The following is a 14740-nucleotide window of genomic DNA, read 5'->3' on the forward strand; positions in this document are numbered from 1 at the left end:
CATCAGGCTCTCTGCTGTCAGCACAGAGCTCGCTTCAGATCCTCTGTCTCCCTCTCTCTCTGCCCCTCCCTCTTTCTCTCTCCCTCAAAAAATAAATAAATAAATAAATAAATCAAATCAAAAATAAATAAATAAATAAATAAATAAATAAATAAAAATAAAAAAAAAAAAAAAGCAGCCATTGACAATAGGTGAACAAATGGGTGTGGTTGGGTCTCAATGAAACTTTGTTTACAAATTCAGGTCAAGGGCTGGAAATCACTGGGAGACCACAGTCTGATGATCCCTGATCTAGAGGATCAATCAGATTCGGTTTTAGTGGTTTGGTTTGGTTTTTGCAAGAATAACTCTTTGACAGTGCTGGGTATTTCCTGTGGATTCATCAGGTAGCACATCACATCTGGTTATCTCTTTCAGTGATGTTGAATTTTAGGGGCTCTGATATTACCAGCTTGATCCATCCATCAGGAAGGTCTCCATCAGTGGATTATATTTCAACCTTCCTCTCTCTTATCTGGTCGGGAGCACTTGTGCAGTGCATGCCTTGAGCAACCACACATGAGATCCTCTCTCCAGCATTTGTTATTGTTCCTTGGCATCTCTGGTTTCAAACAGCAAAAAAAAAATAGTGGCCCTAGAGGTTCTTAAAGTGCCACAAACTCTACCACTCAGTAAAGAAAAAGTTTCCAGGGAGCGCCTGGCTGCCTCAGTCAGCGGGGCATGCGACTCTTGATCTTGGCATTGTGAGTTCAAGCCCCACACTGGGTGTCGAGATGACTTAAAAATAAAATCTTAAAAGAAAAAAAGAAAAGAAAAAGTTTCCAGAAGATTTCTTGAGGAGGCACAGATTCTGGATTCCTCTGGATCAGAGGTTGTGTACAGACTGCAGTTTTCACTTCCAGAAAAAGTGAATTCCTTGCCAACTTTTCAAATCTGGAAGATTTTACATAAAAGTCTGGCTTTTCCAGTCCTCTTGGAAAATGAGGGAATCTGGCCACCTTGGGCCCACATTCAGGTGTGGCAACAACTGACTGGAGCTAAGAGTGACTGTCCCCTTTAGGTGAGGCCTCTATACGAGGCAGACATTAGGAAATGGTGGGGACTGTGGCAACCTGCAAGGTACAGGCCCTGTCATTTACCAGGTGAGAGAGATGCTTTCCTTGAGTGCCTGTGAACTTCGCTGGCAACTTCAAAATTAGTTGCTAATGTTTCAGTATTTTTTTTTAAATTCGGGAGTGAGAGAGAGAGTGAGAGAGAGCACGCGCGAGTGGGAGAGGGGCAAAGGGAAAGAGAGAGAGAATCTTAAGCCGGCTCCACGCTGAGCGTGGGGCCCGCCGACATGGGGCTCGATACCACGACCCTGGGATCGTGACCCGAGTGGAAATCAGGAGTCAGACGCTCAACCGACGGAGCCACCCAGGCGCCCCGTTTCTGTATTTAATACATTTACATCTCCCACCCCTCTCCAAGTTGTCACATTCCCCTCCCCACTTCTATGTCCCACACCTGCAACATTCATTGGTTTCTTGCATGTCTTTCCAGAGCGACCTCATTGCAAACACATGAAGTGGGCAGCAAGCACTGGTTTTCATGGAAAATCTGAAATGGCACTTTCCAGTGCTTTCAACGTTATTACCAAAGTCACAACCCATTAAGAGAAAAACCGTTTCTTATTCATTCATGCAACAAAAATTTATTGAGCTTTTAACAACTCCTAGGCTCCGGGCATACCACAATGAAAAAGCCAAACATGGTCCCTGGCCTGATGGAATTTATGGTTCTGAATATTATTCAAAATAGAAAAGAAAGAAGAAGCTGACTCTGACCCAGGGATGCCTTCCAGATATATTTTTCAAATAATGTACTAGCTTTGAAAGGGAACTACCGGCATGCACATTCTCTAGCTAGGTGACAAAAAAAAAAAAAAAAAAAAGTACATTTATCATCTTTGGAACTCCATTGACAGAAAGTAAACCCCATGAATATTTCAATAGGGGGAAAACAGGATCATATTCTATATTCGAAAATTACCAGTGACATTTTTCTTAGACTGCCAAAACAAGGAAATGAGAGACGTCTAGGGCTGCCCTGGAAACCACTCCACCATGGGCATCTTGCCTTTGGAATAAGCTAGAGGCGAGCTGGAAGTCGCTCAACCTGACCCAAATGAGAACCCTGGCTAAATTCCTTCCGGCCTTTTTATGCCTATGATCCTTGGGCACCACCCAAATTGCAAATTCTGGCTGGGCGTCAACAATCCAACAATTTTCTCGAGGCCGTTCCACGCTTCCTCCCTCTTTATCCATTTCTTGCCACTTTTCTCTCTCCCATTTCCACTGCCCGATCTGGGCGTCTTATTCCATGAGCAACAAAGTCTGCTCCCATGCCCGCCACTTCTTCCTCGAATAATCACTCCACTTCCTGTTGCTAGTTGAAGGCAGGCTCTCTGTTCTACAACACCGTGTCCCGTACGGTCATCCTGAGGCAACTCTTTTTTCTAGAGTTTGTATACCGGGCCAGAATGAGGGTTAGGGAGAGCTGTGACCATTCTCCTTACTCCCCCCACCTGCCCTCACACACACTGCATTTTCTAAACCAGGAGTTGACAAATGTTTACTTGATGCACCCGACAGTAAGTATTTTAGGAGTTGTGGGACATACTGGCTCTGACCCAACTACCTGACTCTACTGTCGTAGCTTGAAAGCAGCCATAGACAATAGGCAAACAAATGGGGATGGCTGGGTTCCAATAAAACTTTCTTTACAAAAATGGGCCGCAAGACCAGATTTGACCCAAGGGAAGGTTGCTGACCTGTAGTCTAAACTATTAATCTTTCCAGCTGCTGCAAAACAAAGCAAACCCCTTCCTACTTGGAAATCACACTAACTAGGGGTGCCTGGATGGCTCAGCCAGTTAAGAGTCCGACTTTTGATTTCAGCTCAGGCCATGATCTCACAGTTCCAGGGATAAGCCCCACCTAGGGCTCTGTGCTGACAGCACAGAGTCTTCTTGGGATTCTCTCTCTCTCCCCCATTCTCTGCCCCTCCCCTGCTCACTCTTTTTCTCCCTCTCTCAAAATAAATAAATAAGAAAGAAAGAAAGAAAGAAAGAAAGAAAGAAAGAAAATCACACTAACTATATACCCCATCTTAACCTCTCCCCTGTTCCTGTCATGTACTCAATTCTCAGTTCAGCCATGTTTATTAAGGATCCTGGCATCCGGTTCACAGGCCATCTCTAGTCCCAACATCATCCTAGATGGTTTCTAAATCCACAAGGATGATCAGTGTAACACCATGGCCCTCACAGTGCCTTGACTTCCTCAATTCCAGTGACTTTCACCTCCACTCCGTTTCAACAACCTACTCCTTTGGGAACTATTACACTTTTGATATCCTCAAACCAATACCCCAGGCTGACCGCAACTCCTATCCTACAGACTTTCCAAGTCCTTACTCCCCAGTAAATCTGCTCTTTGACCTGAGACCCCCTGCCTTTCCTCCCAGTTAGTTGGCCTCTGTCTGGCCTCACTTCCCCCTCCCCAGTCTGGATACACCATGGTCAATCACTATTCTTTCTGGCTGCATCCTCAGTCTCCTCGTGCTCCCTTCTTTCTGCTGTTCTTTGTCGACACCATACCCCACTCCTGAATCAAATGAATCGCCAGATTTCCCTGATCCTGTAGCCAAGTGGCCGAACACAGTGGGTGAATACTGTACCACTGTATGAACCTGAGTCCCATAAAATCATGATTTTAAATCGTATCTGGGCCCTCACTACCTCTAGGCTATCTCTCTCAATGGCTTCTGTTTAACTCCCCTATCACATTTACCTTAGGCAAGACAACGTAGTCTTATAAAGAGATCTCAGGCTTAAAAAACAAAGTTGGGTCTGAAATCTGGTTCTACTTACTAGATGTATGGTCTTGAGCAGGTGACCTAACTTCCTTTCACATCAGTTTTTTTCATGAGTAAAACAAAAATAATTCCTACTTTATATGTTAAGATTACATATGTAAAACAACACCACCAGCAGCAGGTGTGCAATAAATGATAGCTATTAATACAAGCTCACATTCAGTAGGTGACTATACCTACTTCACTAAGCCCATTAAGTGTTTCTTAGCTGGAGTTCTCCAGAAAGCAGAGCAATGGTTGATGTGCTATCGGGTTGAACCATATGAAAGTGCTGAGATTCAACTGTTTTGACATACAGAAACCACCCGGGTTCAACCTAATGCATTATTAGAGAATGCAATCCCAGAAAAGCAACAGGGAGGGAAAGGGGAAAACGAAGGAAAGAGAGAGTCCATATGAAGGTGCATTGGTATCACGCTTGAGCTCATGGGGCCATTTTTTGGGAGATCATAAACACAAGACTTGCATCTCTGATTAGTCAACATGAAGGATGGAAAGAGAATTTAACAGCTAGCTCTCATCTTTTATTGACCAAAGCTGTGCACCACTGGGCTGGGTTAACTCCTCTCCGCTGTGCATGGAATCTCAACACCCACAGGAAGGCCCCAGGGCATGTGGTGAGAAACTGGCAGATTGCACTGGTGTAAGTCCATCAGAGCCCCCTCAGAGAACTGGTGAGTAAGAGGTGGCTGACAGAACATATGAATTCCCTCAATTTCTTTTTACTCTGCACTTTCCTATAAGTGCAATTCACTCTTTCTTTCACCTCCCCCACCCTCCCCACCCCCACCTGTGCTCTCAATCTTGATCCCTCCAACCTCCAGAACCTTTTACCTTCAACTTCTCCCACTGTCCTGATCCCTTCCCCTCTACCTTTATACCTGCTTAGGACTTTCCTTAAAATATCCTTCCCTTACTTCACACAGGCTTCTGGCTACTTCCTTTTCTCTTTCTTTCTCAGCAACATATCTTAAATGAATAATCCAGAGTTACTATCTCTACTTTCTCCCCTCAGGACCACATGAATGCATCTCATCACTGCACCGAAAACACCTTTGCTGAGGTCACCAACGACCATATCCATTTGACCATATCCAATAGACATAATTCTGGCTCTATCTACCTTGGTTTCTCTGCCACATTTGGTCTTGTTGACCCCTCCAGCCTTACTGAAATTCTTGGTTCAGTTATCATGCCACCATTATTTGTCACTTCTCCTCATTCTTTGGCTGGCCTCTTTCCTCTCAGCCTCTATCCAGTCCTCAAGAGTTGGTGTTCCCAAGAATACTTTCCTCAGCCTCTTTCTCCTCTTGCCCTACACCCTCCTCTTACCCTCCCGAGAGGCTATCATCATTCCCTGGATTTCAAGTATCGCTATGTGCTGATGACTTCCAAATTCATATCTCCAGCCAGACCTCTCCCTGCACACTCATCTTGGAAACACCCACCAAGCAGCTGGATATATCCACCAAAGCAAGACAGCCCAGCTGCTTGATGCGTACTTCAAACAGGCACCTCACACTCGACATAGTAAAGCCTGAATTCTTGCCCCGCGTCAGGCTCTGGGCTGATGGCTCAGAGCCTGGAGCCTGTTTCTGATTCTGTGTCTCCCTCTCTCTCTGCCCCTCCCCCGTTCATGCTCTGTCTCTCTCTGTCCCAAAAATAAATAAACGTTGAAAAAAAATTTTTTTTTTTAAAAGCCTGAATTCATTATATTCCCCAACCGCCTCTACCCTAATCTTGCCCATAAAATCTATCTGCAGACAATGCCTGCTCTCCTCATTAAGGTGTTCCAGATGCTTGCTCTGATCTCTCTGGCTCAGCCACACCCCAGAACTTGTTATTTATTCCTGGACTCTTCCATTTGAGCTGCCCTTGAAATTCCTCTACCAGGGAAGGGTTTGGGTACTGGGAACAAGAATTTTTCACACACAAAAGTCATGGACTCCTCTGTGCTGGCAGCTGGAGCCTGTTTTGGATTCTGTGTCTCCCTCTCTCTCTCTGCCCCACCCCCCAACTCACCCTCTGTCTCTCTCTCAAAAATAAATAAACATTAAAAAAAGTTTTTTTAAATAAAAGAAAAAGAAAGCTATTTCAGGGGAGCCTGGCTGGCTCAGTCAGTTAGGTGTCTGACTTTGGTTCAGGTCATGATCTCACTGATTCAGAGTTCAAGCCCCATGTCAGGCTCTATGCTGACAGCTTGGAGCCTGGAGCCTGCTTCGGATTCTGTGTCTCCCTCTCACTCTGCCCCTCCCCTGCTCGCGCTCTGTCTCTCTCTCTCTCTCAAAAATAAATAAACATTGAAAACAAAAATTAAAAAAAAAAAAGAAAGCTATTTCAGGAATCCAGAAATGAGGTAATCAGCACAGCCAAGGCAACCACACCTGCCTCCTCTCTTCACTCATAATCCCTTGTCCAACAGAATCTAAATGAGGAGCCTCAGCCAGCACTGGAGGACAGATGGCTATATTTGGAATAAGTTCAGAACATCACAATCACCAATAATGATTGACATCACTACAGGTCACTCTTGCTGTTTTAAATTTTTAACAAGAGGTCCTTTGCCACTTCAGCATAAATATCTAAAGTGTCCCCTTCACATTGAGCGCTACAATTTCAGGCTATTTACTAGGGCGTTGCCAATACAGGAAGAATGTCTCCTAAATTGTCCATGCCTTACTTTGCAAATTGTCCTTCATTAGGCTCACATTTTAGAATTGAGTTACAAGATTTAAAAAAAAAAAATTTCTCTAAAGGCTCATATAGTTTTCATGGTTAGAGCCCTGAAATAGGAGTTACACCTCTAGGTATGACAAAAGCTATGATGAAAATGTTTATAATCACATTTGGTCAATCAACTACAGCCTTATTTACTCATATAAGGAAAGACATTTTACTTATCTGTTCCTATATCCAAATGACTTTTCATTTGAATCCTAGCACCAAGGATCCATGGCTACTGTAATCCAAAATATAAAATGTGGGGATGGAAAGAAAGAAAGGATTATAAACTTTTATTTTAATAGTTACTAGGAAACTGGTTTGATAAACTAATATGACTAAGAAGATAATTACAATTAAGAAAGAAATATCCAGGGGCGCCTGGGTGGCGCAGTCGGTTGAGCGTCCGACTTCAGCCAGGTCACGATCTCGCGGTCCGTGAGTTCCAGCCCCGCGTCGGGCTCTGGGCTGATGGCTCAGAGCCTGGAGCCTGTTTCCAATTCTGTGTCTCCCTCTCTCTCTGCCCCTCCCCCGTTCATGCTCTGTCTCTCTCTGTCCCAAAAATAAATAAATGTTGAAAAAAAAATTAAAAAAAAAAAAAGAAATATCCATAATTCACTAAAACAAAATATCTTGTACTTGTGAGACACAATTTAATAAAGGTGTTGGAACATATTTTTTTGCCTCAGCTGCAATGTATATACCACACATAGTATCTAGAAGTCTCAAAGATATTTTACATTATTCACAATAAATTCGTATGAGATTCAGTTTAATAACGCCATCTGGCTATGAATAGAAAGAATTTAAATTTAAATTTCAAGAAATAAGATAAGGTAGCACGTTTTCTTTGATCACTACACTGCAAAACAGAGCAATGCTATGGCCAATCCAAGAAGACAGGGTCATAATCAAATGCCATTTAAAATAAAGAGTTATGGGGTGCCTGGGTGGCTCAGTTGGTTAAGCATCCAACTTCGGCTCAAGTCATGATCTCATGGTTCGAGAGTTCCAGCCCTGCATTGGGCTCTGTGCTGATGGCTCAGAGCCTGTAGTCTGCTTCGGATTCTGTGTCTCCTTTTCTCTCTGTCCCTCCCCCCAACCTCAAAAATAAATAAACATTAAAAAAATTATTTAAGGGGCGCCTGGGTGGCGCAGTCGGTTAAGCGTCCGACTTCAGCCAGGTCACGATCTTGCGGTCCGTGAGTTCGAGCCCCGCGTCGGGCTCTGGGCTGATGGCTCAGAGCCTGGAGCCTGTTTCCGATTCTGTGTCTCCCTCTCTCTCTGCCCCTCCCCCGTTCATGCTCTGTCTCTCTCTGTCCCAAAAAATAAATAAACGTTGAAAAAAAAATTAAAAAAAAAATTATTTAAGAAAAGATCTTCAGTTTAAAACAATAAAATAAAATAAAATAAAATAAAATAAAATAAAATAAAATAAAGAGTTATGGTGCTCACTTTGGCAGCACATAGACTAAAACTGGAATGATGCAGAGAAGATTAACATGGCCCTGGTGCAAGGATGACATGCAAATTCATGAAGCATTCTATATTTTTTAAATAAAAAAGAAAATAAAATAAAAAGTTATGAAAATGAAGCATTTTTACTATTTAAGCCTTAGATAATCAAAATATCATTTGAACTATTAGAAATTCAAGAGTAAATCAAAATCCAAAGCAAGACCTATGATTTTTTTAAAGTTTATTTATTTATTTTGAGAGAGGGAAAGAGAGTGCGAGGGGGAAAGGGGCAGAGAGAGAGGGAGAGAGGGAGAATCCTAGGCAGGCTCTGCGCCATCATTGCACAGAGCCCAAGGTGGTACCTGAACTCACAAACCGTGAGATTGTGACCTGAGCGGAGATCAAGAGTTGGATGCTTAACCAACTGAGCCACCCAAGTGCCCCCTTTTCTTTTTAAATTTTTTTAATGTTTGATTATTTGTGTGTGAGAGAGAGAGAAAGACAGAGCGTGAGCAGGGAAGGGAAGAGAGAGAGGGAAACACAGAATCTGAAGCAGGCTCCAGGCTCCATGCTGTCAACACAGAGCCCAATGCGGGGCTCAAACCCATGAACAGCAAGGGCATGACCTGAGCCGAAGTCAGACGCTTAACTGACTGAGACACCCAGGTTCCCCTTATGATTTTTTTATTTTAGAGAGAGAGAGAGAATGTACATGCAAGTGGGGTGGAGGGGCAGAGGAAGAGAGAGAATCTTAAGCAGGCTCCACACTGACATGGGGCTTGATCTCATGACCCTGGGATCATGACCTGAGATGAAATCAAGTCAGACACAACCAACTGTACTACCCAAGCTCCTCTATTACTATTTTAAGCCTTATTCTTTTTTTTTTTTCTTTTTTTTAGTTTATTGATTTTTGAAAGAGAGAGCGCGTGCACGCACAAGTGGAGTAGGGGCAGAGAGAGAGAGAGAATCCCAAGCAGGCTTCATACTGTCAGTGCAGAGACTGACGCGGGAGTCAAACTCACGAACTGTGAGATCATGACCTAAGCTGAAGTCAGGCACTTAACCGACTGAGCCATCCGTGTGCCCCTAAACCTTATTCTTCTTAAATGTAAGGGAAGACACCTCTCTGAATATTGAGCCCTAGTGTATCTGTTCCTAAACAGTTTTCTGAGGTTTCTTCAAAATTAGTTGCATACAATTTTATCCTGCTCTAAGAGGTCAGTGGTATGGTCTGAGGTTGTCAACACTGTTTTCAGACCTTAAAAGTTGTAGGTCAACCAACAGATCTAACAAATGAAACAAGCGGTAGATAAACCCTATATGTGCGTCTCATGTTAGGCAACGTTCTCTTTCATGTTGCCGTGTCCGTGATTGTAGAAAAGGAACTCTTATTCCTTTAACTTTCATTTGGGGATTTATAAAATGAAATCAAAATAGGTGATGTCGGCATGGACAGAGATACAGAGTGAGATCGGAGGTTGCTTACTAATTACTTGATCTTTATTTTTCATTAGTCAAAAAAGTTAGTGGGGGCACCTGGGTGGCTCAGTCGGTTAAGCCTCTGACTCTTGATTTCGGCTCAGGTCATGATCTCACTATTTGTGAGTTCGAGCCCCACGTCAGGCTCTGTGCTGACAAGGTGGAACCTGCTTGGGATTCTCTCTCTCCTTCTCTCTCTCCCTGCCCCTCCCCCCACCTCTCTCTCAAAATGAATAAATAAACTTAAAAAAAACTTAAAAAAATAAATAAACTTTAAAGAATAACAATATATACCTTTAAAAATATAAAAGCCCTCTGGTTCATCAACAGTCTTTATGAAAGGAACAAACCATGGAACAAACCATTCAAAGTTCATTAAGGAAGGATGAGAGATTAGACACTGGCCAGAGGGGCTTCAACATCAGTCCTTCATCAGGAGCAAAATCTTCCAGACAGGACCATCCTGCAGAAGATGTAATCACTTGATATGGAGTACTTTCAGGGTCACCAGAAAGGTCCCTCACATTCAAAAAAATTCTTCCTGGGAACCAACCTCCAGGACTCTTTAGGGATCCCTTACTTTAGTTTAAGTCATTGCATTTCTAGAGAGCAAACAGCAAATACCTCTTGGAGAAATAATATGCTGGCTGTGATCAACAGAAATTAGCTTCTTTTGAACATGAAGGGAGATGGGTGAGAATGAATACTTGACACAGATTTGACTTCCTAAAGAGCATGGTCAAGTTTAGGGTCATGCAGAGCTTTTTTTTTTTTTTTTTCTTAAATGTTTATTTTTTTGAGAGAGACAGAGTGAGAGTGGGGGAGGGGGAGAGAGAGAGGGAGACACAGGATCCGAAACAGGCTCCAGACTCTGAGTTGCCAGCACAGAGCCAGATGTGGGGCTCAAGCCCATGAGCCATGAGATCACGACCTGAACCAAAGTTGGATGCTTAACGTACTGAGCCACCCAGGCACCCCAGGATCATGCAGAGCTTTTAAGAAAAGCTACATGACAGCATAAGAGCGTTGAGCGACAGGACCAAAGGGCATCTTGTGGGAGGAGACGAGGCCATGCACTAGTTTCACAATTTTGCCAAAGCCATCCTGGTTCCAAACACACAAAACAGAAAAATTACTGCCTAATTATAACAATTCTACCCACTTTTCCTAAAGATATTTTTGGTATTGGAATAATTTTTATCTTCACTCAGTAAGGTTGGCCAAGATTAAAATGTAAAACAAGTGAAATCATGAGTGTGAGAAGAAAATGTGGCTGAATATATTTTGAGTGGGAAAGGTCTTTCTAAACATGGCACAGAGCACAAAGAGGTAACATGAAAGACTGATAAATATGGCCACCCGGAAATAAATAAACAAACTTAAAGGACTAAAAGAACTGCAAAGTCAAAAATAAACTAGGACTGGGGCACCTGGCCAGCTCAGTTGGTAGAGCATGTGACTCTTGATCCCAGGGTCATGAGTTCAAGCCCACGTTGGGTGTGGAGCCTACTTAAAAACAAACAAACAAACAAACAAACAAACAAACAAAACTAGGACTTACAGTTAGAATATATGAATAAATCTTACAACCAATAATTTAAAAAACCAAATTACCCAATTTTAAAATGGGTAGAGATACTTTCGACTTCCAGTCAGGCACACGAGCAGTTTAGAAGTTATCACTCCATTCTAACAACTAAAACGCTGAAAAATCAACTAAAACTGAAAAATCAACAACTCTTCTTAGATCCATCAGAGAAGTGAGGTCACAGGGCAAACCACTGCCCCTACATTGGAGAGACTGACAACCGAGCACTAAGAATCACATCTTACTGGAGCAGGAACCCATAGGCAGAAATCTCCATGGGAACCAGTATGAGGGGAGGAAAACCTGCGCTGTAACTGACAAATTGTTGGAGGCTCAAGTGTGGACAAGTCTAAGCATTTAAAATGGCAGGGGTTCCCAAAAATAAATAAATATTTTAAATAAATACATACATAAATAAAACTAAAAAAGAAGACTCCAGGAATTCCAGTCATAGGGGAGCCGCTACTCTTTTGTTTTATCTCCAGAAGCCCTAAAACGTTCTCACAGTGAATATCTGAGGGAAATCCCTCACGAGGAGGGAAAAGGTAACCACTTTGAAACACACCAGAACATTCTGTACTTAAGAAGTCCTGCTCAGAGCACCTGGGTGGCTCAGCCAGTTGAGCATCCCACTCTTGGTTTCAGCTTAGGTCATGATCTCACAGTTTGTGAGTTCGAGGCCCACAGTGGGCTCCACGCTGACGGCACAGAGCCGTCTCTCTCTCTGCCCTTCCCCTGCTCACTCTCTCTGTCTCTCTCTCAAAATAAAAAAATAAACTTTAAAAAAAATTAAAAAAGAAAAAAGAAAAAGAAAGCCTGCTCTCAAAATAAACTATCTTACCAAAGCCTAACCTATTGGAGTCTTATCAGAGTCTAAACAACTCAGGGAAAGGGCAAAACCCAACTCTAGCCCATTCTAGACATCCTGTACCACTTAAACAAAAAGAAAACAGAAGCACTTGGGAAGTTCACAGCTCATGGGTATAGGTTCACTCAAAGCCTGAGACCCAATCATAGTTCTATAGAATACTTCCCCTACTTCCCCCACACCTTACCACCACACCACAAAAGGCCTATTTACCAGAGATCCTTTTACTCATTACACCATGTCCAGCTTCCAGCAGAAAATTACAAGGCATACTAAATGGCAAAAAAACAAAAAACAGTTTGAAGCCAGAGTGAGCATGAGAAGCAGCCTCAGATATGGCAGGCAACCTGAAATGAACAGATCAGGAATTTTTCAACTGCAGTTTCTTTTTTTTTAAGTCTATTTATTTATTTTGAGAGAGAGAGACAGTGTGGGAGGGGCAGAGAGAGAGAGGGAGAGAGAGAATCCCAAGCAGGCTCCACACTGCCAGTGCAGAGCCAGATGCAGGGCTAAAACTCACGAACTGTGAGATTATGACCAGAGTGGAAACCAAGAGTTGGACACTTCACTAACTGAGCCACCCAGGCACCCCAGATCAGGAAATTAAAACAACTATGATTAAGGCAGTGATGACAACTGTGATTATGATGAGGGCCCTAATGGCAAAAGTAGACAACATACAAGAACAGGTAGATAATGTAAGCATAGAGATGAAAATTCTAAGAATCAAAGATAACACCAAAGATCAAAAACATTGCAACAGAAGTAAAGGATGCCTTTCATGGGTTTATGTTTTTATTTAAAAAAAAAAAATTGTTTCAAATAATCCAGCGAAGAAATGGGCAGAAAACATGAATAGACACTTCTCTAAAGAAGACATCCAGATGGCCAACAGGCACATGAAAAGATGCTCAACGTCGCTCCTCATCAGGGAAATACAAATCAAAACCACACTCAGATATCACCTCACGCCAGTCAGAGTGGCCAAAATGAACAAATCAGGAGACTATAGATGCTGGCGAGGATGTGGAGAAACGGGAACCCTCTTGCACTGTTGGTGGGAATGCAAACTGGTGCGGCCACTCTGGAAAACAGTGTGGAGGTTCCTCAAAAAATTAAAAATAGACCTACCCTATGACCCAGCAATAGCACTGCTAGGAATTTACCCAAGGGATACAGGAGTACTGATGCATAGGGGCACTTGTACCCCAATGTTTACAGCAGCACTTTCAACAGTAGCCAAATTGTGGAAAGAGCCTAAATGTCCATCAACTGATGAATGGATAAAGAAATTGTGGTTTATATACACAATGGAGTACTACATGGCAATGAGAAAGAATGAAATACGGCCCTTTGTAGCAACGTGGATGGAACTGGAGAGTGTGATGCTAAGTGAAATAAGCCATACAGAGAAAGACAGATACCATATGTTTCCATTCTTATGTGGATCCTGAGAAACTTGACAGAAACCCAAGGGGGAGGGGAAGGAAAAAAAAAAAAAAGAGAGAGAGGTTAGAGTGGGAGAGAGCCAAAGCATAAGAGACTCTTAAAAACTGAGAACAATCTGAGGGTTGATGGGGGGTGGGAGGGAGGGGAGGGTGGATGAAGGGCATTGAGGAGGGCATCTTTTGGGATTTAGGTCAAAAAAAAATTGTTTTAGTGTTTATTTTTGAGGGCGGTGGGAGAGAGAGAGAGAGGGAAACAGGGGATCCGAAGCAGTCTCTGCACTGACAGCAGTGAACCAGATTCAGGGCACAAACTTGAGAACCATGAGATCATGATTTGAGCCAAAGTCAGACGCTCAACCGACTGAGCCACCCAGGCGCCCCTCATGGGTTTATTAGTAGAATGGACACAGCTGAGGAAAGAATCTCTGCTCTTCATGATAGCTCAATAGAAACTTCTAAAACTGAATAAAGCAAAGGGGAGGGGTGCCAGGGTGGCTCAGTCAGTTAAATGTCCCACTTCGGCTCAGGTTATGATCTCACAGTTCACGGGTTCAAGCCCCACATCAGGCTCTGTGGTGACAGCTCAGAGCCTGGAGCCTGCTTTGGATTCTGTGTCTCCCTCTCTCTGCCCCTCCCCCACTCAACTCTGTCTCTCAAAAATAAATAAACATTAAAAAAAATTTTTTTTTAAGAAAAAAGCAAAGGGGAAAAAAAAGGCTGAAAAAAGCTAGCAGTGAATACCTAAGAACTGTGAGACATCTACGAAAGGAATAACGTGTATAATGGGACTACCAGAAGAAAGAAAGAAAGAAAGAAAGAAAGAAAGAAAGAAAGAAAGAAAGAAAGAAAGAAAGAAAGAAACAGGAGAAATATTTGAAACAATTTTAACTGAACATTTTCCCAAATTAATGTCAGATTCCAAACCACAGATCCAAGGAAGCTCAGAAAATACTGAGCAGGGTAAATGCCCCAAAACTACACCTAGATATATCGTATTCAAACTTCAGAAAATCAATGATAAAAGAAAAAATGTTGAAATTAGCCAAGGGCAGGCGGGGCGGGGGGGGGGGGGACCTTATCTATAGAGGGGCAAAGGTAAGAGTTACAGCCAACTTTTCATAAACCATGAAAGCAAGAAGAGAGTGACTGAAATATTAAGTGTTGGGAGAAAAAAAAACCCACCAACCTAAAAATGTTGTACTCTGTGAAATTCTCCTTCGTGCACTTTGGTGATGAGCACCGGGTGTTGTACTAAAG

General features: G+C 42.8%; 1 long non-coding RNA gene and 1 other non-coding gene across 2 annotated transcripts in view; one reads left to right on the forward strand and one right to left on the reverse strand.

Moving 5' to 3' along the window:
• Positions 1–14740, reverse strand: part of LOC123594971 — a 146377-nt gene that overhangs the window by 74128 nt on the left and 57509 nt on the right. The gene's annotated exons all lie outside the window — the stretch shown is intronic.
• Positions 8087–8193, forward strand: LOC123595488. The gene has a single exon (XR_006711191.1). It is a non-coding gene; the product is annotated as a U6 spliceosomal RNA (small nuclear RNA).

This window comes from Leopardus geoffroyi, chromosome X, assembly GCF_018350155.1.
Source record: "Leopardus geoffroyi isolate Oge1 chromosome X, O.geoffroyi_Oge1_pat1.0, whole genome shotgun sequence".
In the NCBI taxonomy this organism is placed as follows: domain Eukaryota; kingdom Metazoa; phylum Chordata; class Mammalia; order Carnivora; family Felidae; genus Leopardus; species Leopardus geoffroyi.